This window comes from Symsagittifera roscoffensis, chromosome 3 (genome assembly GCF_963678635.1).
Source record: "Symsagittifera roscoffensis chromosome 3, txSymRosc1.1, whole genome shotgun sequence".
Taxonomy (NCBI): domain Eukaryota; kingdom Metazoa; phylum Xenacoelomorpha; order Acoela; family Convolutidae; genus Symsagittifera; species Symsagittifera roscoffensis.
The window spans coordinates 13,507,382-13,532,768 of NC_087064.1; the positions used below are offsets into that span (position 1 = coordinate 13,507,382).

The following is a 25,387-nucleotide window of genomic DNA, read 5'->3' on the forward strand; positions in this document are numbered from 1 at the left end:
AACACTCTAGCTACCTTTGGCTGCGGGGAAACTGCTTGTAAAAACTGGTTATCATCCATTTTCACATTATTTATACTGCAGAACGAGTTTCTTACTATATTGTTAAAGTGTTCCGAAAAAAGAGGTTACAAAAAAAGACGGGCTCATTCAAAAAAATACAGAAATACTTTGGGACAAATAGCTTGCCTTTGTATAGTATATTTTGAAGTTCATGAAACGACGATTTCAGATTTCCAGATATCTCTGACTGAGATGAACAGCATAGACGGGGCCAAAGAGAGTTTGATGGTCAGACGGAGTCAGTTGAAGCACAGCAGGACCAACGAATCAATCATTTATCATGCCGGTTAGACATCTCTTGAGCGAAGTATTGAGCGATGCAAATTTGGTAGTTTATTAAAGAGTTAATATCAAAAAATATATATATTTTTTGCGAAATCTCAAACATTTTGTTTGAAATACTTAAAAAGAACTATCCACAACGAAATGGACCAATGTGTCAGCTGCTCAGCTCTTTATGCAGTTGCTTCTATGTCCCTGCTTAAGAACTACATGCATTTTTTTGGTTATTTATATGTGCTGGGCAATATGGCCTGAACCTCAAGCAGCCTCAATACTTTTTGTTGGCCAACTTCACCGCCGCTTAGTCACCTATCCAGAGTAAGAAAAACTGTTTGTTTTTACGTTCATGTGCTTCAGCCAAACTGTCTTCCTCCAAGTTCTACTCTAGTGGAACCTGATCTAATATACGTTTTATTATATATAATTTAGATATCTTACCACTGTAAAGTATTTAATAGTAACCAATCTCAATCCATCTAACTAACAACCCACTTATTTGTAAGTGCTGAAATTACTTGTAATTTCAGCACCAGAGAGATTTGAATTTAACTTAGAAAATAGTTGCCTCTCCCGAGTACTTCAGCAGCCGCAATAATACCAGTATACTCTAGAACTATTGAGCCTAGCAGAGACTAGTTAAACACCCTGAGACTGGTAGCTATAAGAGTAAGATTAGGATCGGTATTAGACTAAGAAGTTGCACGAATCTATCCGGCCGAAAATAAGATAGCGTGACGAGCAGACGGTGTACCCTATCCAAAATTACTCTATGAGATAAGCCTACATACTTAACTCATCTGGTGCGACCATAAGTCTCGAACAAAACCTTCAAAAAGAAATTAGCTTAGAACTAACAAAAAATAGATTAGAAATAGACAAAAACATTTTCAAAATGTTATACCACAATAATTTAATTGAATGGTCTCTACGACTCAGTAGATCGAAGCCACTATTCCGTACAATACGAGAACAACCACGTATTGGATATTGACCTCGGACAAGAGACGACATACGACTACGGAGAAACTTACCAAATAGTTTCATGGTTGTACGGCAAAAGCCTACACAAACTTTTAAATTTAGAATTTTAATGGCAATGAATTTAGATTTTCTTTCGCAAACATAAAATATTTGAAGTAAAATCTTCAATGCATTTACCAGGCGCTAAATAAATTACTATTGTTCAATAACGATTGATAAAAACATCTCTAATCGTTTCTTCCTCTGCAGTATTATATAAAAGATATTTGAAAAAAAGTTTATTCAAAAATAAAAATGAAAATTAGTAGCATGACAATAATTGTTAGTAGATATAAATCATCTTGTTGTTCCAGCTTCATCACCTAAACATAACAGCAATCATAAATCAACTAACTTCATCAAAACTAAAATTCACAAATTGTTCTTTTAAATCTTAAACTTTATATTCTCTAAACCTAAATTTTCTAAATTTAAACCAGATCATCAAGGCTTATCCTTGGATCTAATTTAATTTTCTATTCTTAATTTTAATTCTAATCATCAAGGCTTATCCTTGGATCAAACAGAACAATTTTTTTCTTCTCCCCCACCCACTTATTAAGTGTCTAACGACCTCAAACGTCGATTCACTTCCCAACCTTTTCAAAAGACCCAGGACTAATAGAAATTTTCCAAATACTAACCATTTAAATTAGGCTAAACAGTGAAGAATTTTGGTTATTCATCCTTCACTTGACCCCTTCTCTTATACGACCCAGGCTAATCTTAGACTTAGTAAGTTTAAAATAGTACCTAACGAACTACTTGCGTTCTAATTATATCTGAACCTTGTGGATCGATTTACTATTCTCCAACCCTTGAACACAATCACTACCCCTAAGTAAGATTATGTAAGTTAACACCTTAGCTTATATTAGCCACGAGAAAGTAAAAATCATTCTTCGGAATCGATATATCTTTCTCTCCAACCCTGAATAAAAAGACCCAGGCTAAGCTAACCAAAAAATCGTAAGGACTAACGTTTTAGGAACTTAAAATCACTTACAAACAACTTTGCATCCGTCATCCTAAACCTTATGTCATTAAAGAACCTAGGAAATAAACAAACAATCGTCATACACAATTGTGAAATCGAAAATCAAAAATACGATCTTGTTACATTCCCGCATACACAAACTGTTTAATACATTCACACAAAACGGCAAACACTAAAAAGAACAATCCTAAGAAAGCAAAGACAAACAACACGAAAAAGATTTTCAAAATACAGAAATGCATTCTCCGAATCAGAAGTTAGTAGTCTCGATGCACTATACAAAGTAGAAGACTCAATAAATCAAACTTATTTAATCCAGGACCCAGTATATTTTTCCGATTCAGAAACAAATACAATTTCATCGAAAAAAGGAAAAACAGGATAAAAAAGAAGCACAAATACAAACCAGTACATCTATACAATTGAAGTCAACCAATTAGACTCATTAATAATTATATAATAACAGTCATCAAACGGAAACATGAGCAACACTCAAAGTGAAGAAAGTCTCGATTACGAACACGCTTTCCCCTTCATTATAGATTCAGAAAACGATAGAGGACAAATAAAATTTTGTAAAAATTTACTCATAAATTTATTTGAACCAGGAATCAGTCCCTTTAAAAAAGAATTTCCAGATGTAAAATCAAAAGACAAATAATAGATCATTATCTCAAAGATATCTCTAAAATAACACAACAATACGGTATCTACACTATAGGAATCAGTACACCAAGAAATGATAAATATGTTATTCAAACAGACAATCTTGATCTAGATTTTTCAAAGGTATTCACAGAATACATCAAAAAGATACAATACCATAATTCACAAAGAGCAAACTCAATATTCACAAATGAAGTTTTTGCTATAATATACACATATATAACTATATTAGAAACAACAGAAGTTCAAAGTACATCACCAATCCAGACATCTAAACACACAAAAGTCAGAAATAAAATCACTGCATTTTCTACATTTTTTAACGCAATATTTGAAAATTTTTACAACAATGATGTTTCACAAAATACCAAACATGATTTACAAAAAAATACTAGCATGGTTTACCTTCGATTATTTCACACATAATATAGATTTAATTAGCCAAGCAAGAAAAAATTTTAGACCTCAAAGTAACAATGACAACACTGTCATTGCAGAACAATCAGATTATGTTTGGGACCCTGATTGGTCTCACCCATTATTTATAAACATCCCAGTCGACATCTCAAGTCAAGCAATAGATACAATATCTATTCACCCAGACTTTATAAAAATAATACCATTAACAATTGACGCAACACCTTTAAATTATAATACATTTTTACCCGACACACAAAATAATAGTTTAAATTCAACAGTTATACATCATGAAATTCTCAATGGAACTAGAAATCTTACACAACAAGATATTCAAACACCATCACACTTCAAAAATGAAGAAATAGTCCACATAACAGTAACAACTACGCAACAAAGTATCTCAACGATACATCCGAACCTTACAACACCAAGGAATAAAAATGCAACATCACTACAAGTAACATTACAATCAACCGTAAAACCCTCGGCTACTCTTGCTCCTAAATATTCAAATATGGATTATCGAACATTCAGACCAATGACAAAACCATCAAAACCACGAAAAACATTCACAAGAAATAATTTTGCAGAACACAATTATATATGCACATTCGTCGAAAGCAAACTACCCCCCACGAAAAAATAATAATCATGTATGTTCTCACTATTGGGATAACCCAATGACAACAACCAACTCAGTAAATTTTCGAACCAATTCACATCCTCCACAGGATCATAGTGAAAATTACCCATTCTTTCAACAAAATAACAATAAAAAGCAAGCACCTCATCATACGGATTATTTATCATCTGATGATGATTCATTACAACCAGACATTTTGCACCATATACCCAGGAATATCGCACACAAAGATCGCGACGATCTCATACATATAATAGAATTTTTTCTCCAAACCCAACAGGTACACGAAATCAACAACCAATACACATGCCAAATCCAACTAATACACAACCTTTTCAACCGATGCAACCACAAAACCCAATGACTATGCACTCGTATCAACCAAACCAAATGCAAAATGAAATACCATTACCATATTATCTACAACAACATGAAATTACAAAAAATCAATTGACAAAATTTTCGCAGATACCAAATGCCGCAGAATCACTACAAATTTCGATGAATCCATACCTTATGGGAGGATCGTCAAAAACATCAAATAAACCAATGATGGTTTTCACAGGAACAGACCCTGAATATTCAGTAGAAGGTTACCTGAACGCAGTTACAGCAAATTTAATTTTGAATATAGGACCTGAACCAATAAATACACCGCTCCATCAAAATTGGATACATAGACGCACAGCGTTAATACAAACAACATTAGATGGCGCAGCAGAGAAATGGTTTTCAGTATTACCTATAGAAATAAAATCAAATTGGAAAAGATTCACACAAGAATTTTCAAAAATGTTTGATTCTGAAAGAAACAAACAACATCAAACAGTTTTTTGCAGTGAAATTCGCAGATTACCAAATGAAACTATAAAACAATTAGCAGTTAGAATCGAAACACTAGTTCGAAAGGCATATTCACTTAACAAAAATGACAGAAATCTTACACATGACTATAAGAATACAAAAATGACAGAAATCTTAATGATGACTTTAACACCACAATTAAGAAAAATTGCTATAAAGAGAAGAGCATCTCATCCTTCCTCAATTCAAGAACCAGATCTAGATTTCAGAAAAATAGTCGATAAACTAGAACAAGCAGAAATCAGAATGAAACTCGAAGAAACCGAGAATTTAAAATTACAGTATGTTAACCGAATTGAAACAAACACTACACACATTAACAATATACAAGAATCAGATATAGACCTATCTGAAAAAATCACTGAAATATTAAACATTTATGAAAAGAACTTAAATTACAAAGGCAAACCATTTTTCAAAAAATGGTGTAATTATTGCCGACGATACGGACACAGTATTTCCGAATGTAGACAAAAACAGCAAGACAATCAAAATAAACCTCCAAAGCAAAAAGAAACAAATAAGTCATTTTATCAATACATGAAAAAAGATCAAAATCTACCAAACAAAAATGTATACAGCAATAATAGCTCCGGAAAACCCCTTCCAAGCAATCAAAACTATTCTAGAAATCAATCACCATATAACTCTAATTATAGAGGTAGATCACCCGAACAAAGAAATTCACGAAATTTCTCACAAATAGATATAGCCGATCGAATAGTCAAAACAACTATCCACGATCGAATTCAAATTCAACACAACTTGTTCCAGCATCCAGTTCCCATTCAAACTCAAGAAATAGACACTATTCCAACAACCGATCACGAAACTCATCGTAAAATAGAAATAGAAGCTATTCAAGCAATAGGAATAGAAGTTACTCAAACAATCGAAATCAAAATTATCCAAATAATAGATCACGAAATAACTCGTATAATAGATCGAATTATCAAAGATCGCATGTTAATTACCAAAACAGATCAAAAAATAATTCACAAAATCGACACTCAAGTTACAACAATAGATACAGAAATTATTCCCAATCACCTCATAGAAATAATAATCGTTACCCCGATTCTCAACATCAATACAGAAGTAATACACCAAAACCTCAAAGACAAATCAACCAAGTACAAGCAAATGACGAAATAACTTCAGACCCCCCAGGTATCGACAACACAGAAAATATCGAATTACAAGTAAATCACATAAATTGCGAATCAACAGACAGTGAAAGTGATACAGATAATAAAATTTTAATAAATATGATATCTGTCGAAAGCGATTATGAATCCATCACATATGAACAACCCTTTAGTTCACATATATACGAAAATCAATTAGAACTCCTAAATAATTACTACATGGAACCAATTAGTAATGATACACAAAATACTCAAGAAGTAAACAAAATTAAAACGGAAATTTCACCTAACAATCAACAAAGTTCAACCACAAATCACATATACCAAAATATACAAAAAGAACAACCACGAGAAAAAATTTGGACAATTCCATTTTTCTTAGTAAGCCCGAAAAACAAAGAATTTCAACCACCAGATCTTGAAATTGATTTTTTAATCGACTCAGGCGCAGAATCAAATATCATTAATATCCCTACATGGAATGAAAACAGAATACTACACCCAAATTGAAAATCTCTAGAGACATCTAGTAATTTAGCAACAGCACAAGGATCAACATTAAAAAATTATGGAAAAATTCAATTATTCCTTGTTCCCACAAGAACAATGGAACAAATCAAAATTTTGAACCAACCATTCAAACAAACATTTCACATTACCGATATTAAACACAATATCATTGGCATACCATTTATCACTAAATATAAACCAACAATAAATATAATAGATGGTAAATTACACATAAAGGATAAATATACAAAAATAAAAAACACAGCTTAAACATTTTTTCAAAGATTAAACAAACAACCACCATTTTTCTCCAAATTCTACCCAATTTACAATCAGGAACAAAAATACCTGAAACCACTATCAGGATCCATCTATAATTTCTCCATAAAGCAGGTTCATCAATACAACAAAGGTCAAAATAGACAACAACTCTTTATGTCAGATTTCGAATTTAGACCAATTCATAAATTTTTCAAAATCACAATTTCATCAATAAAATATGAAAGAAATACTAATTCTGATATTATTTCACTACACGTGTATAATAATACACCAAATAAAGTAACACTACCACTAGGATTACTAGGATACTGCGAAACAAACGCTACAACTTCACCTGTCAAAGAAATAGCATACAGAGTCAATAATATATTACAATTACTAGATATTTGTCAATCCACAATTCTTGATGAAGAATTATCTATAAATAATATTATAAGCAACGAAAAGAGAAATACAGACTATTTCACAAAAACTCCATATTTCAAACCCACTTTTAATATAACAAGTTATACAGAAGACCAACAGAAATTTTTGACCATGTTTAATTTTCAACATTCACAAATTTCACAAAATGAAACGGATAAGTTAGCCAAACAGCTAATAAAATATTCATCAGTCTACGCAACATCAAAATTTGACGTTGGAAAAGTTAGTTCATCTCTACACCTTCCATTAAAACCAGACGCAGTTTTCAAAAAGCAAAGAGCAAGCAAAGTACCAATTCACTTACATGACAAGTCAACAGATTACTAAACATTTTAGAACAATACGAAATTATATCACCAGTTAATAAAGAAGAACAACCAAAAGGCAACACCTTTATCAACCCTGTTATCATTCTAGCAAAAGGTGAATCACTAAAAATAGTTCTAGACGCTAGATATCTCATTTCACTAATTGATGAACCTAAATGCAACTGGCCAATTGAACCAATACAAGTAATCTTAACAAAAATGAATGGAAAATACTTCACAACCGCAGATATGAACAGTGCTTATAACCAAATGCTATTAAACGAACAGTCACGACGTTTAACGCAATTCGTTATTGGAAACCAACAATACGAATTTAATCGATTATTCTATGGAATATCCATAGGACCAGCAGCTTTTTCAGCTTTCATGAGTAAAATTTTTCGACCGCTAATACTAAAGAAAAACGCAATCACATATCTAGACGATGTCTTTATGCAATCACAAACCAAAGACGAAATATTTACAGTTTTAGAACAATATCATAAAATTCTTCAAAACGAAAATCTAAAAGCAGCCCCAGACAAATCACATTTCTTCTTAACACGAGTAAAATTTTTAGGACATAACATCGAACGAAACTCTATTACTCCAATAAAATCCCGCATTGACGAAATTCAAAAACTTCAACCACCAACAAGTAAAAAGAAAATTCAAGAATTCCTCGGAATGTTAAATTTCTTAAGTAAATATGTTTACAAAATGCAATTATACTTAAGCCTCTTCTATAATATTCTCAGACAACAAAATAATTTTGAATGGACTACTGAACATCAAACACGATTTGAAAAAATTAAAAAACTCTTAACCAAACAAATATCAAACACAATTCCAGACCCAAATCAACCATTTTACGCAATGTGCGATGCTTCAAATTTTGACACCGGCGCAGCATTATTACAGTCACATAGTGGAACAAATTAAATGAATCTAATATCAGCAAATTCACGACTATTTACACAAGTCGAGTTACGACTTTCCACTCTAATGAGAGAGTGTACAGCTAAAATTTACATACTCACAGAATACGAATTTCTGATACTTGGATCAAAACATCCAACAATTTTATTCACAGATCATAAACCAATTATATTTCTTTTTACACAAAAGTCTAATCCAAATCATAGAAATTATCGATTTCAATTAATTCTAATAAAATTCTCAAATTTACACATAGTTTGGACAGCAGGAAAAAATCTAGCATTACCAGACACATTAAGTAGAAATACACCACCAGAACTACTTACACGAAAAACTACAGTCGAAATACCAAAAAGTATTAAGTTTTATCTCGAAAAAGACGAAACATCACCCCGATTAGAATGTAAATACGCAGTAAAAACCGATATTGATCAATCACAAATAAAAAATTTACAACTTTTCCCACTCTACCTAGATTGTCAAAATAATCACTATGAAGTTGATTTATTAGGAACATCAACATTTAAACCAATTCCACACTCACAATGGATAAAAAATAACACTCAACAAAAGAGAGTCAAACAACAATCACAGAAAAAAGACCTTTTCCCACTCATTGAAAAAAAAATTAACCGATAAAATTTATCAGGACCACAAACAAAAGACACAAATATAGGATAAACCAAGTTTTTAACCTTCATGACCCACTTGACACGATTCCCCTATCAAAATTAGAAATTGACAATATTTTTCTCCCACCAACAGAGAAAATCACACTTGAACTTTAAAAACAATACCAAAATTTAGACCCAATAATACGACAACTCAAATCATGGCACAAATATAAAACGAAACCAACAAAAGCTGATACCACAATTTTCGGAAATAAAACACTTCTCCGATATTTTCGAAAATTCAATAATACAACAATCAACGAAAATACGGATCTTTTAGAATATCAATTAGATGATTCTAAAGTCCCTGTCTTCCTTTAAGTATGATTTTAATAGCCTTTAGCCTTTCTCATACACAAAATACAAAAGGACACTCCGGATCAGAAAAAAAACATATTCAAATTTTACACAAATTTTTTATTTCCCGAATGCCCCAATTTGGATAAAAGTATTATGAAATGATTGTATAATATGTCAATTAAACAAACCTTATCCAAATCAGAAACAATTAGCACAAAAACAAGATTTTAAAGGACAAAGTCTATATTTCAATCACAGAATATCATTCGACACAAAAGGACCAATTTCCCCATCCTCAGAAGGAAACTCCTAAATTATGGTCATTGTTGATGCATTTACGCATTATGTAGCACTCAACCCAATACCACATTGTAACGCTTATTACGCTTACAAAACACTCTACGAACACTGGATAGCTAAATTTGGACTACCGGTACAGAATTCATTAACAATGAAATCGTCACATTATGTCAGCTATACAATATCAAACATAAACCACGTACATCTCATGCACCTTGGACAAACGGATTAGTCGAAGGTATGAACCGTTCATTACAGGAATATCTTAGATGTATCATAAATGGAAATGACACACGATACACAGAATGGTCAACAGATGTAAAATTGTTCCCATTATCATACAATTCACAAATAACAACAACTTTAGGAATGTCACCTTATGAAATGGTTTTTAACCAAAAGCCTCAAAAACCAATTATGTTCACCGCAAATGCACATAAAAATGCACAAGGACACTGCAAGCCAAATAAAGATTCGATATGCTATAATCTACCGTTACACACACATGATGAAGATCATTTTCATCACCCACAAACTCTCAAATTAGCCTCCGGTACACACACCGAATGGATTTTTAACAGAGACAAAAGCATAATGAAATATACCAAAACGTAACAAAGAAATTGTTACAACGGCAAATTATCAATAACCAAATTAATCTACGATTTACACCAGCCACCGATTTAAAAATTGGAACATTTGTTTTGATACCAAATTTCCAAACACAAAAAGGAATATCCAAAAAATTACAACCACTCAGAAAAGGACCCTACCAACTAATTGCTAAACCCACTGAAGTAACATATAAACTCATAGACACCACAAAAAAGGAAATTGTTCAACATAGAAACAATTTACTGCCCTATTATCCGAAAGAATACGCATTACGCGAACTAACCCAATTATATTCTTTCACCGGTTTAAAAGTTATTCAAAATAACACACAAATAGAACCAGAAATAAATGAAACTAATAAAAATTAACATACACAAATTCAAAAACAAGACAAAAATCACAAAGACACAAAAACACAAAATTCAGATAATTTAGACAAAAAAAGAAAAAATAGAAAAATGATAGAAAAAATCTTGCCTCAAGAGCAAAAAGAAAAATCTACACATAGAGAATCATCAAGACTTAGAAATCCACCACGTAAAAATTATAAAACATTCATCCCACAATCTAAAATATTAAAGAAAGTTGAATTTCAAAAATGAACCCTTTTTCTTCTTCACAGAAATTATATTTCATACACATCTCAAACAATTTGAACTTCCATATTTTCAAAATAACATGCTGCAACAGACGCAGTAATTGTAGTTCAAATTAGGGGCCCAGCTGAAAGCTGGAGAGACCTGTTTGATTATTGTAATATTGATTATTTTAAAATTGCTTTAAAATTTCAGGTTTCTCAAGTCGATAGCGCCCTTCCTACGCAAAAAAAGTGAAAGAGAAGCTTATGCATTCCTTGGTAACGTTTTCGGAACCATACAACTTTTTAAGTTCCCTATTTAGAAGGACTGCCCGCGCCCGATAGACGTCGTTCTGGCGGGGGAGGAGAGATCATAAAAAAATCGTCCTCCCCGTTGTTCTAAGACACCTTTGAGGACTAGAATTGAAGTATATAAATGATTAAAGTGAGAGGTACAGATTTTTAATGATACCTCTGAATTGATCTATGAGCGCATCAGGTGACATTTTCAACACATCATTGCTTCCACACAAGATGACAATGGTGTCGTACTGATCGATTGGCGCATGTTTTAAGTGATTTATGACCTCCCATTAAACGGGCCTTTCACAGTGCGACAAGACAAACCGTATCAATCATGGTTACATGCTAAGTATATTTAAAATAAAATCATATGCACAATGCTTCAACAATGTGAATAATTATTCACTAGAATTAAGTGAAATGTGTGTTTCACAAATCAGCTAACTTTAATGAAATAAAGTATTTTTCATTTTTCTAACGACTCTTTAATTTTCGAATTAATTAAATTTTGTCCAAGCATTGCAAATATGACTATAATATGTTGACTATAACTGACATCACAAAAACGTTCTGGAACAAACCGACCTGATTTAAGAGAACTAGCGTAACTCGTGCAACTTCTCGTTGGACTTCTTCGAACCATACAAAAAAACTCAACACAAAGCCAATAGCACCAAGCAAAAGCGAGAAAACGTAAGCATAGCGGATTCCATTGTCTAAAAAATACACACAATAAGTATATTGAATCTTTGTTCCAATGCCAAAAAACTTTTAAAAAAACTTTTCCTAAGTGTACAGCTCTTCCCCGAGACAAATTAAGGACCAGCCGCTTGGGCAGGGGAGTTTCCTACAACCTGGTCTATCGATTAAACCCATAATCCCAAATCTGGATGGGTAGTTTTTGAGGAAATCGATAATTTCCGAAAAAAAAGGCCAAAAAAGTCAAAAAGTGACTTTTCCTAAGTCTATAGCTCTTCCCCTAAGCAAATTAGGGACCAGCCGCTTGGGCAGGGGAGTTTCCTACAACCTGGTCTATCGATTAAACCCTTAATCCAAAATTTGGATGGGTAGTTTTTGAAGAAATCGAAAAAATTTGAAAAAATGGCCTTAAAACCAAAAAATGTATAGCTCTTCCCCTAAGTGTATAGCTCTTCCCCTAGACAAATTAGGGACGAGCCGTTTATGTAGGGGGGTTCCTACAACCTGGTCTATCGATTAAACCCTTAATCCCAAATCTGGACGGGTAGTTTTTGAGGAAATCGGAAAGATTTGAAAAAAGGCCAAAAAAATCAAAAAAAGTGACTTTTCCTAAGTCTATAGCTCTTCCCATAGGCAAGTTAAGGACCAGCCGCTTGTGCGGGGGAGTTTCCTACAACCTGGTCTATCGATTAAACTCTTAATTCCAAATCTGGATGGGTAGTTTTTGAGGAAATCGATAATTACCGAAAAAATAGGCAAAAAAATCAAAAAAATGACTTTTCCTAAGTCTATAGCTCTTCCCCTAAGCAAATTAGGGACCCGCCGCTTGTGCATGGGAGTTTCCTACAACCTGGTCTATCGATTAAACCCTTAATCTGAAATCTGGACGGGTAGTTTTTGAGGAACTCGAAAACTTCCGAAAAAGTGGGCAAAAAGTGAAAAAAGTACCGAGTTGTGAAGCTTTTCTAAGACCGTAGGGGGTGGGGTAGGGTAAAAATTGCCCTAAATTTCATGCAGGCAGGTAGATGAAACGCTACTGAATACATTGGTACCACTTTTATGAGAATCTGACGGGTAGTTTTTTGGGAAAGCGAATTTTTCGAAAAAGCGTCTCAAAAAAAAAATAATAAAAAAAAAAAAACCAGATCTCATCTGAAAAAAAAAAACATTTTCATAATACCTGTTTAATAATTCAAACAGGAATTCAACCAATGAGATTCATTCAAACTCAATCGCCTTCCATATCTCTAACACCAACCTTTTAGCCGACAGACATTAAATTCCAGGCATATTTATAACTATAACTTTACAACCTCCAGGTCAAAAATAAACAACTAGCTAAAACTTGACAACTAAAATAAATAACACAATAATATTCCAACCCTCCCCTATCTAATAACCCAAAGATCAACAATATTTTCCCAAATTTGCCCTCAAAAACCCCCCAACCAAAAATGGCAAATTAGCCTAAAGTAAAAAAAGAACCATGATCATTTGGCCTAAAGTACAAATATCTCAAAAATATCCCAGTTTACCCACCAAATGAAAACAAAGTAAAGAACATCTCCCGAGCACCATAAAATAAGCCCCCAACAATTTCTCAAGAAACTCAACCCACTTGTCAAAAAATCAATAAATAATCCGACCACACTTGAATTTAGCCCCAAAAATTCAAAAAATATTCGACAAACGAATCATTTTCTTGAATGCTTCTCTTCTCTACAGTCACCATTATAAAAAATTTAATCTTAAACTTTCTCATAAAACTTTTTCTAATTTCTAAACTTTTGATAATATTTTTCATTGACGTTTTTGAAGTTTTTATAGTAATCTTAATAATTTTTTGTAACCTAACTTTAATTTTTTACACCCTATTCGCACTATATTACCATCTTTCCCTACTCAATGACCACATCTACAGGTACGATAAGTTACAACCTATTTAAATGATACGAACAATTTTTAGTAGAACAGATATTTTTCTACTCTTCATAATTTTTCTCACATTTTTATCATACCTGATCATGACAATATGCAAATGTGTAAAAAAGGCAATAGTCACATTCGCCCTAGCTACAATACTTTTGATTTTATTCATTGAAGAATATTATAACAAACATAAACCCTCTCACTAAAATTCTTAATTTTTCCAAAACACATTTCCAAAATTGCTAACCAACCACCACAAAATCCGTCTTCACCGACATCTCCCCAAGAAAACCCAACAGTACCTACAAATACCCAAAACCCCCAAACATCCACACGAATTTCAGTTCAAGATAACCCGTACACTTTTGAACGACACGCCCGCTTATCTGAACCTCTTGAACCAGTTCAGAGACAGGCACCTCTAAGTGAACCAACATATAACTTATACCCCACACTACAACAATCGAATTCGACACTATTAAATCGAATTCGACACATCAGTCAAAATCAGAATACAATTGAAGTAAATAGACAAATTTTACATCCAAGAAGAAATAGAAGTTTTCAAACTCCTAGAATCACTTTTAGTATAACTCAATCTCCAACTCCATCAAATTCAGAAAACTCTAGTAAAACACTACCAGATACCCCAACACCAACTCCACAACAAAATAAACCTAATATTCCCTCAGAACTAGGATCAACACCAACATCAGCACAAATACGTGAAAATCCCTTTAACCCACCTAATCCAAACGAACGATTACCCTATTGGACAACACAATCCTACCCACAAAGAGAACCAAACTTAGTAAACCACCCAATAGGTAGTTCATCAGATACAACATTATCATCTTTACCAGAAACACTATCACTTCCATCGACACCATCGATTAGTCAAATTTCACCATCATTTTTCCCTTTAAACATTTCACACGACATTGACACTCGATACAGTGAACAATCTACAAATATACCCCTAAGATTAGATTGGAATACATTTGTAGCACCTCCTCCATTATTCGGACAACATAACGAAAGCCACCTACTACACAGTTGGGCACTAAATTGATTACAATATAGACAAGATATCCACGAGGATATCCGAGAACACAAAGTTCAAATATTACATCAAAACAGTCTTCAACTAAAGTTTGAAATAACAGTTAGACTTAATAATATTGTACAACATCCTTATCCATTAAGCCCCCCAGATATAACAGCTCAGACACTACCACCACCATTTATAACAACGAAAGTAAAAATATAAATACGATAGAGATACAAAAAATACAATTGGATATATAACTTTTTATAACCCATACTCTGGACTATCAAACACATGTATATTTTAAAGATATTAACATTTCAACACATGTTTTTTCTTATATTTTCCGAACAAAAGACAAATCCATCTCCTCGCACAGGACCTCAACACTTATTAGTAACACACTATGATTGTGAAGAAAATGAACAAAAAAACATTACACAAATATGCAATAAATAAAGTAACACAATGCGAAACAGAACCACAAGCAATAGAAACTACAAACGTAATAGCAACATTATATTCAAAAGCCCGAGCAACGACAGTCACAGGATATAAATTTAAAGCAACATTTTCCGAAAAGAAAGTACATTGCTCACAAGTTTCTAACGGAAATGAAAAACAGACTTGATCACGAATCATTTTACCAAAGCAATATAGAAAGACTTTTACATCTTAATCCCGATGATTGTAAAACCGAATTATACAGATTAAATCTGACAAAAATAAACACTCAGACAGAAAAATTGTAAATTTCCAAGTCTTCAGCGATTCCGTACATCAAGCAGAACTTGAACGCTATCAAGGACATAAACAATTAGACGAAAAATACCCATACAATGGCGCACACGGACGCTTAACTTATGATATAAAAGATAAACCTTGGATACCACACATTGGAATCAATAGCCCTTCAAATTGCAAAGCAGATACAAAAAATAAAGGATATCAAGAAATAATGTATTTTGATTGGAAAATACAACTTGAAAAATACAACTCACACGAGATTTATCAGATAACACAATGATCTATCAAGGAATTCGTTTATCTTGTAAAAATAATCAAGGATTTTGTGACCCTACAACGAGAACCCAAGCAACAATCGTTTGGTTTCCCGAAGATACATGCACAATATTTCAAGTAGCAAAAATACACGCCCGAATGATAAAATTTCATGATAAATACTTTATCGAATCAATCCCATATGAACAAGTGAACCGATCTCACAAACGAAGCCATGATTTCAAAAATTCACACGATATAGAAAACAAACTAACACGTTTTCAAATCTACCAAGAAACAGAATATGCATGTAAGTATGAAAACCCACTCTACAAAACACAATACTCCGAAATACTTGTCGAATACGAACAAGGTTTTGACATGACAACTGGAAAAATCAAAACTAATCCATACGCAATAGCCCATTATAAAAACGATGGAAAACCCTACACCCCAGTCAATTTTCGTAAATATAATGGTCAACCCGGTGGAAAACTAACACCAATTGACAGAAAAAGTACACGATTACAAGAATTTTCTCTTATGATTACCACATAATTTGGAAACATACACTATGACATTCATTTAGACAAGAAATTAGACTACACAATTAGTAGAATTTTATAAGAAATGTCACTTTCTGAATTAGAAACACTACATCAACTATGCGAATTAGAACGAACACAAATCTTACAATCACTCGCATTAGCAGTACTAAAAATACCCTACCCAGGATATTTATTACCAGGAAATAGATCAAGTTTTCTTGAATACGAAGGAAACATTTTATAGTTTTATAATTGCACCAAAAAGTATCACCATTATATGTTTTTGAAGATAAAAGGTGTTACAAAAGAATACCCATATTCTACAAAAATAAAGTACATTTTGTTGATACACTTCCAAGACGAACATATTTTTGGGACACCGCAGTACCATGTGGATCAGAAAATAGCCACATTGTCGTACAATTAAACCCTGACGAAGATAAATACTACCTACTAACACCATACCCCACATTAATGCAATCACTCAAAAAGTTTTCACCAGAAAGCATAAGAGCCATTGCTTGAAACCCAAATATAGACTGACAATCAATTGGAATTTATTCTAAATCTGATATACAGCACCATATTAGAACACAACAATTCCAAGAATTACTCACACAAATGGATAATATACAACGACAATCAATTGATCAAAATTGTTGTCCAGAAACCGCAGGATTTGCAGACATTTATACACAAGACTACAGCGGATATTTTAAAGACATTAAAGATTATATATATTTAAACGGTGAAAAATACAGACCACAAGATATTTCACCCATAAATATTTTCAGTTTTTTAACCTTAAAAAACGAGATACTCGCTTTTCTAGGATGGCCCTACTACATCTTAGAAAGATTGACTATTTTATACGCTATGTTTAATTTCATTGGATTTTTTTTCTCACTACTAAAAGGAATCTACAGCACATGCGCTATACACACACAAGTCAACCGTCAAGCCAGTGTAGCACGCATATTATTTGCAGGATTTTTTGGAATATTCTCCTCATCCATAAATAAAATACTTTTAGACGCACAAATCAAAGAATATAACATAAAACTAGCCGCAAGACCAAATACATACGACGAAGAACACAACAATGTAGATACAACACCTACAGCACCAAAAATCCCAGCCTTAACACAAAATCATCCCTTATCTTTAGTTCCCAGAAATTCTCGACCTTTAGCCATCACAAATAACCCAAATTTTCGACCAAATTCAATACACAGCCCTATTCAGCATATAACGACAAATCATTCACAAAATGATAATACATACGAACAAATTATCGAACAACCCCACACTACCACTTTTCAATCTCAACATAATCGCTTTTTTAGCCCACGATGAGCCGACAAATTGGAGCCTTCCACCGCTCAAATTCCCACCCAGCCAATCTCCAAAACCCAATCCCAATTATCCCACTTTTCGTTTTTCCCCCACCTGATTTCCCAATTATTAATATACCATCTAGCACGAGTTCAGACACTAACTCAGACATTTCAGTTTTTCACACTATTTCACAATTTAATAACTCAGACCTCGAAACCCCCGATGAATTTGCAAACTCTGAACCCTCTCCTTCCATCTATTCCCAAACCAACCCTTCCAATTTTTCACAACCCCCTTTTCAACCTATCAATGCCAGTCAACCACTACCATCCCTTTCCACTCCCTCTCATGCATCCCAAGTCACCCCAACCTATACTCCATCCTTTTCTGACAGATCAACCAACAATTCCCCAGATATCCCACAAATTTCCCCAGAATTAGATAATTATATTACCCTTCAACAACAAATTGTCCACCCCCATACCCTTACCATCCATCATCTATGAACCGTAACCACATCATCTGGCCCACCAACACCTACACCGCTATCGGACTATACTCCGTCATTAGCTCAATCATCAACATCCACAGAAACATCCACTAACACTAACCGAGCTTACCGCACATTTAAACGCAAATTCCCAAATCATCCATTCACAATTAAACCTGGCACAGCTAAAGAATATGTTAACCACCCACAACATCGAAATACCAAAGCTTTTCTTAAAACCAGTTTACCATTTTTCCTCAATACACCTTAAATACGATGATATTAGAAATTTTGTAGACGAGCACGTCTTAATGCCAACACTACATTGTACATCATACTACCACTACACTAACCCTCTTTTTCTACCACTTTATAACACATTACACGAAAACGAAAAATGCAAAAATATGTTATACAAACTAACAACAGCCCTAACACCACGACAATTAACATACGTTGGTTTTAAAAAATTGCTCAAATCATTTACCGCACCCCGAGCTAACGATTTAACCCTGGAATATTATGATCATAACATCATCCGCCCTAACCACGATCAATTTTTAGACGACAACCGTTTTGCTAACCCGCAACTAACTGAAAAATTTTTCATCAAAACACCATATCTATTTACACTTAACATTTTTGATAAAAAGAACGACCACGTACTCTCTCAAGCCCTCATCGACACACAAGCTCACGAAAGTTTTCAAGATAAATTTCAATTATTTACACTAACCTTCCACATCCTTACAACTCAGGAACGTGATTTGCACTGCTCCCACGATATTATGTTACGCACCAAACAGACACACACTTATACATACTACCGTTTTATACAAAATCACTTTGACTTACATACACCCTCACGACAACCCCACCATCGTTTTCAATTCATTAACTCAAAGTACACATCACCATTTTTTCTTAATTTCACTTATTGTATAAAAAATACTAACCTCCACGGCATCCTCCGTAACTACGATCCCGTTCACCAAATGTATATATTTTGCCCCATCACAAAGACCTTCCAGGACGAAGAATCCAGACCCTTCCTCATCCCGCATGAATTCCTACAACCAATCGAAATTCCTATTCTAGAAATCATTCATAACACCAAATATAATCTTGAAATTTATAATCTAATACAACAAACACCTCATGAGTTTGCAGTAGGCACCGAAGAACTAAATATCATCAAAGCACTTGATTTGCTTTGGCCACTGCTACAAACTAAAAACATCATCCGCATATTAGCTAAATTATTAACATCATCTGAATTAATCCAAGAACTCTTCCCACACGGTTTTTTCCCCAAAGATTAAAGTAAGTATACTTAAATTACCTTCACCAATAAATACAAAATCTACTAACCATTTTTATAATGTTAGATTTCTTTTTCTAGTCTTCTCATCACCATCATCTACAAAAACGAAAAAAGACAAACAAAAATATAAACTTATTAAATTAAAACTACAATTCATTTAAATTTCATTTGCTAAAACAATTTCGATATACTAAAACTTTTTGCACTAAGTAATGTCGTCAAGTTTATACTAAATGTAGTGAATTAATTTATAAATCACCCCCCTAACAGCAATAAAATTACATACAATGAAAATTTATAATTTCAAATTTCCCCAAAATGTAGTAAAAATTCAAATTCAAGCAGTAAAATTACAAATTGAGAAAGCAGTACTAACCTTTTTATTCATTCGCACAAGAATTCTATCCATACTCGCACAGATCGCCCACGAAGAATTGTTCAAAATAATGATTTTTTGTTTCAAGCTTTCAATAACAACAACTCTAACTAACGATAACAAGTTTCCAACTTTTCTTTAAACCGGTTGGAATGGAGTTATACACTATACTAAACTAACCAATGCAAATGACTAAACACGACAATTCATAAAATAACAGCATGAGTAAGAAAAGAACACCAACGGTACCCAAACCGGATTAACCCAGCTTAAAACTGGATAATTTATCCTGTTGAAGACTATTATTAAGTCAACGAAAGAAATAATAAAACACAAAAAAGTCGAAAGACAAACCCAAACCAAAAACAATTCGATTTTTGAAAAAAGGACACAATCATAAGTAACATAAGAAAACCCAGAAAAAACCACCATATAATGTTAACACAAAACAGGACCCCTCAAAGAAACCGCACGAAATCATACTCCCTTTCCTGGCCTAACCCACCAGAGAGGACGTCCTGAGCATGCTCTATAGCCGGCCTAACCCACCGCGCTACATCCACGCTTTGTGACCACACTTCTATTTTTAATAAGAGGTACTCACGGGTGAGTAACTCTTCAAAATAACTGAACTAAAATAAAACGCTTTTGTGAAAACAAATAACCAAGATCATAACTAAAAAAAACAATTAGCTAAAATCTATAAAACGTAAATCATAATATGCAGTATATAGATCACACACGACAACAAGGACGAACATCCAAAGACTAGACGATCCCATCACAGCTTGAACAAAAAGAATGGCTATAAACCACAACCGACATGCCGCCCACAATCACGACTCAAAGGATTTAGAGTACGACTTGACTTCGCAGTAAAGGACTTCATTGAGTCAGACCAATGAACACCTCGATGTTCAAGTATACGTACAGATCCGAGTAACAAGGCATCCCTTCCAAACACGAGTTTCACGCCATTCCTAGACGAAGTTGATCACAAGCAGCTCTCCACAAATGCAAACAAAACTGACATAGCAAAGCATTTTGGATTCTGAAATCTAAACGATTTCATTAAGGATCACATTTGTTGACAAACCACAAAAAGATAACTTCCTATCCCTAATTCCAGCGTTCTGGAACTTTTCTCTTGAAGAGAAATCATGTCGACGGTTCTAGTCTCTTGGACCTCTCTTCTCCAGGGAACAAGAAAAACAAAATGATGTTCGCCACATACCAAGGTTCATCATCCATCCTTCAATTGCAGAAAAAAGAGATAGAACTCAAAAACTCCGTAAAACCCGGATGGGTGGAACCTGATCTAAACTACGCTTTATTATTTATAATTTAGATATCTTACCACAGTAAAGTATTTAATATTAACCAATCACAATCCATCTAACTAACAACCCACTTACTTGTAATTTCAGCACCAGAGAGATTTGAATTTAACTTAGAAAATTCAAGCAGTAAAATTACAAATTGAGAAAGCAGTACTAACCTTTTTATTCATTCGCACAAGAATTCTATCCATACTCGCACAGATCGCCCACGAAGAATTGTTTAAAATAATGATTTTTTGTTTCAAGCTTTCAATAACAACAACTCTAGCTAACGATAAAAAGTTTCCAACTTTTCTCTAACCCGGTTGGAATGGAGTTATATACTATACTAAACCAACCAATTCAAATGACTAAACACCACAATTCATAAAATAACAGCATGAGTAAGAAAAGAACACCAACGGTACCCGAAGCGGATTAACCCAGCTTAAAACTGGATAATTTATCCTGTTGAAGACTATTATAAAGTCAACGAAAGAAATAATAAAACACAAAAAAGTCGAAAGACAAACCCAAACCAAAAACAATTCGATTTTTGAAAAAAAGGACACAATCATAAGTAACATAAGAAAACCCAGAAAAAACCACCATATAATGTTAACACAAAACAGGACCCCTCAAAGAAACCGCACGAAATCATACTCCCTTTCCTGGCCTAACCCACCAGAGAGGACGTCCTGAGCATGCTCTATAGCCAGCCTAACCCACCGCGCTACATCCACGCTTTGTGACCACACTTCTATTTTTAATAAGAGGTACTCAAGGGTGAGTAACTCTTCAAAATAACTGAACTAAAATAAAACGCTTTTGTAAAAACAAATAACCAAGATCATAACTAAAAAACAATTAACTAAAATCTATAAAACGTAAATCATAATATGCAGTATATAGATCACACACGACAACAAGGACGAACATCCAAAGACTAGACGATCCCATCACAGCTTGAACAAAAAGAATGGCTATAAACTACAACCGACATGCCGCCCACAATCACGACTCAAAGGATTTAGAGTACGACTTGACTTCGCAGTAAAGGACTTCATTGAACCAGACCAATGAACACCTCGATGTTCAAGTATACGTACAGATCCGAGTAACAATGCATCCCTTCTAAACACGAGTTTCACGCCATTCCTAGACGAGGTTGATCACAAGCAGCTCTCCACAAATGCAAACAAAACTGACATAGCAAAGCATTTTGGATTCTGAAATCTAAACGATTTCATTAAGGATCACATTCGTTGACAAACGACAAGAAGATAACTTCCTATCCCTAATTCCAGCGTTCTGGAACTTTTCTCTTGAAGAGAAATCATGTCGACGGTTCTAGTCTCTTGGACCTCTCTTCTCCAGGGAACAAGAAAAACAAAATGATGTTCGCCACATACCAAGGTTCATCATCCATCCTTCAATTGCAGAAAAAGGAGATAGAACTCAAAAACTCCGTAAACCCCGGATGGGTGGAACCTGATCTAAACTACGTTTTATTATTTATAATTTAGATATCTTACCACTGTAAAGTATTTAATATTAACCAATCACAATCCATCTAACTAACAACCCACTTACTTGTAATTTCAGCACCAGAGAGATTTGAATTTAACTTAGAAAGTAGTTGCCTCTCCCGAGTACTTCAGCAGCCACAATAATACCAGTATACTCTAGAACTATTGAGCCTAGCAGAGACTAGTTAAACACCCTGAGACTAGTAGCTATAAGAGTAAGATTAGGATCGGTATTAGACTAAGAAGTTGCACGAATCTATCCGGCCGAAAATAAGATAGCGTGACGAGCAGACGGTCTACCCTATCCGAAATTACTCTGAGATAAGCCTACATACTTAACTCACTAGTTTGAAGACGACGGGAGGGAACAGTGACTTTGACGAGACGACTACCTCTTACGAACACGTAATGGCTTCTCTGTCCGCCAGATCCGAGGCTTCCACATTCATGGTCAAGTGGGTCCAGCCACATGACAACACTCTCGTACGCTTTTACAATCGTTTTTAAATTGTTGTTCTCTTATTTCGTTGTTAATTTTTGCACTGTTGCTGGGGACCCTTGTCCATTGGGAAGGAACTTTAGGTTCAGATATGTCGACCAAAAACTTTTTGTTGACCCCTCTAGAGGCGCCAAATATTCCCAGTTTAGAAAAAGAAAAATTCTGTGGTTGGTTGGTTGACCGACAATGGATGTCGCAAAAGAGAAGAATAGTTTTATAAAGTACCTTTTTTCTAAAAGTGAATGAGTGTATACTATTTAAGTTAAGCTTGCAAGTTTTTCACTTACTTTTTTTTGGGAGTTCAAGTTAAGTTTTATATTTGGTTCTTTGGAGAAACTCAATCAATTGAGGATAAAACAATAAAAGGTAACATTTAAACAAAAAGTTTTTTATTCCAAATTGTCAGTGGTCGGATTTTTTTGTGCTGCGTTACTAGCAACTGTCAACCAGTGCATCTAATGAAGTATAAAAGCTTTTTCTCTAATTTTCGTGAACACAAACAGCGAAATTTTTTATCTGCTTTTTGACTGCCTGGTCAAAAATCATGAGCCTTTCGTCTTTTCTTTCATTCTTATGTTTCATTCATTGAACTTTCAAGCTAGCAGTTTGTGGTAGTCCTATGCTATGGGTGTTAGTTAGTATTAAAACAGAAGAGTAATAAAATGTAATTTAACTCTTCATGAAACTTGGTTTTTTGTTAGAGATAATGTTTATTTTTTCATATGTCTCTTCAGATAGCAACCGCCCAAATGACTGTTGCGTTCGGCCTGCATGGCTGGCCTTGAATAATAATAACAATACATAACAGAATATTAATACCACTTATTCTCCATGGTTACTATGGCAACAGTACTACACAGTACCACATCCCCCTGAGGACAACAAAATTTTATATAATAACTTATAAAATTTTATAATCAAAATACGAGTTTGATTCTCAGTTTACTAAGTTGTATAGTGTTTGACTCAGTTTCCTTTGTTATTTTTCTTTACTTCCGCTTTGTTTCTCGCAGCGTTCCACGACCCAGACTCGTGCAACGATGTAGCCCCAAATTTCCGTTTGAATAGGTGTCTCTCTAATAGGTTGAACGTGTTGTTTTCCAGCGTTGTTTCTTTGTTGTTGAGATTTAAATTCGCTAATCTCGTTCTGTAGGCCTCTAGTGCTGCCAAATTTTTCTCCGTGACGTCGTCCTCACGACTAATGAGGTTGACCGAATGGGATACTGGGCTACCATATCTCTTTGGCCCCTGGTTCTTCGTTTGCCTATTACTCCTCCTAACTGTCGTTTCCTCCTCTTCTTTGTCCGACTCGTCAGATAACCCTGGTGGGGGACAAGTATCGACTGGTCCTGCTTGTTGAGTTAGTAATTTTTCCGCTTCTTTTTGCACCCATCTGGTCAAGACCTGATTTGTGAGTGCCTCCCATTCTTTTGATGTCATATTCTTATTCTGGAATGTGTCCAGAATTTCCTTTTCGTCGGTTTGTCGAGTAATGGGTTTACTCACTGATACTTCCTTAGGAGCAGACGACTCAATGTAGACTTCTTCAGTGCTTGTATCCCGCTTTTTGGATTCTTTTGTTGCTGTTTTGGCAGCTTTTGGTTTCCTCGGTTCTTGCGTTGCGGACTTGCTCTGATAGCTTCTCGGGTTATGTACGAATGGTCCCGCTCGATTTGGCTTATTCCTTTTCCCTCCTAGGTTAATGCCCCCGCCCGACTTGGTATCTTTCGACGTTACTATGCTAGGCGAATTTTGAAACTTGTCCACCAACCAACTATCTTCTATTTCCTGGTCTCTTGGCCCCTGATCTTTTACATCATGTTCTTCGGCCGACTCACTGTCTCCGTCTTCATCCTGTGTTACTGTCTTTTGTTGTTTACTACTTGGTTCTTCCCCTGTTGGGCTTCTCTTTTTCTCCGAACCTTCTATTCTGGACTGTACAGGCAGTTTTG

General features: G+C 34.3%; 2 protein-coding genes across 2 annotated transcripts in view; both read left to right on the forward strand.

The window, feature by feature from the left end:
- LOC134841096 (uncharacterized) overlaps positions 1–25,387 on the forward strand; it is a 585,733-nt gene that overhangs the window by 256,882 nt on the left and 303,464 nt on the right. The gene's annotated exons all lie outside the window — the stretch shown is intronic.
- Positions 19,840–25,387, forward strand: part of LOC134841095 (cytohesin-3-like) — a 322,003-nt gene continuing 316,455 nt past the window's right edge. The window contains exon 1 of the mRNA XM_063856875.1: positions 19,840–19,853. The gene's annotated coding sequence lies outside the window, so the exon portion shown is untranslated. The remainder of the gene's footprint in view (positions 19,854–25,387) is intronic.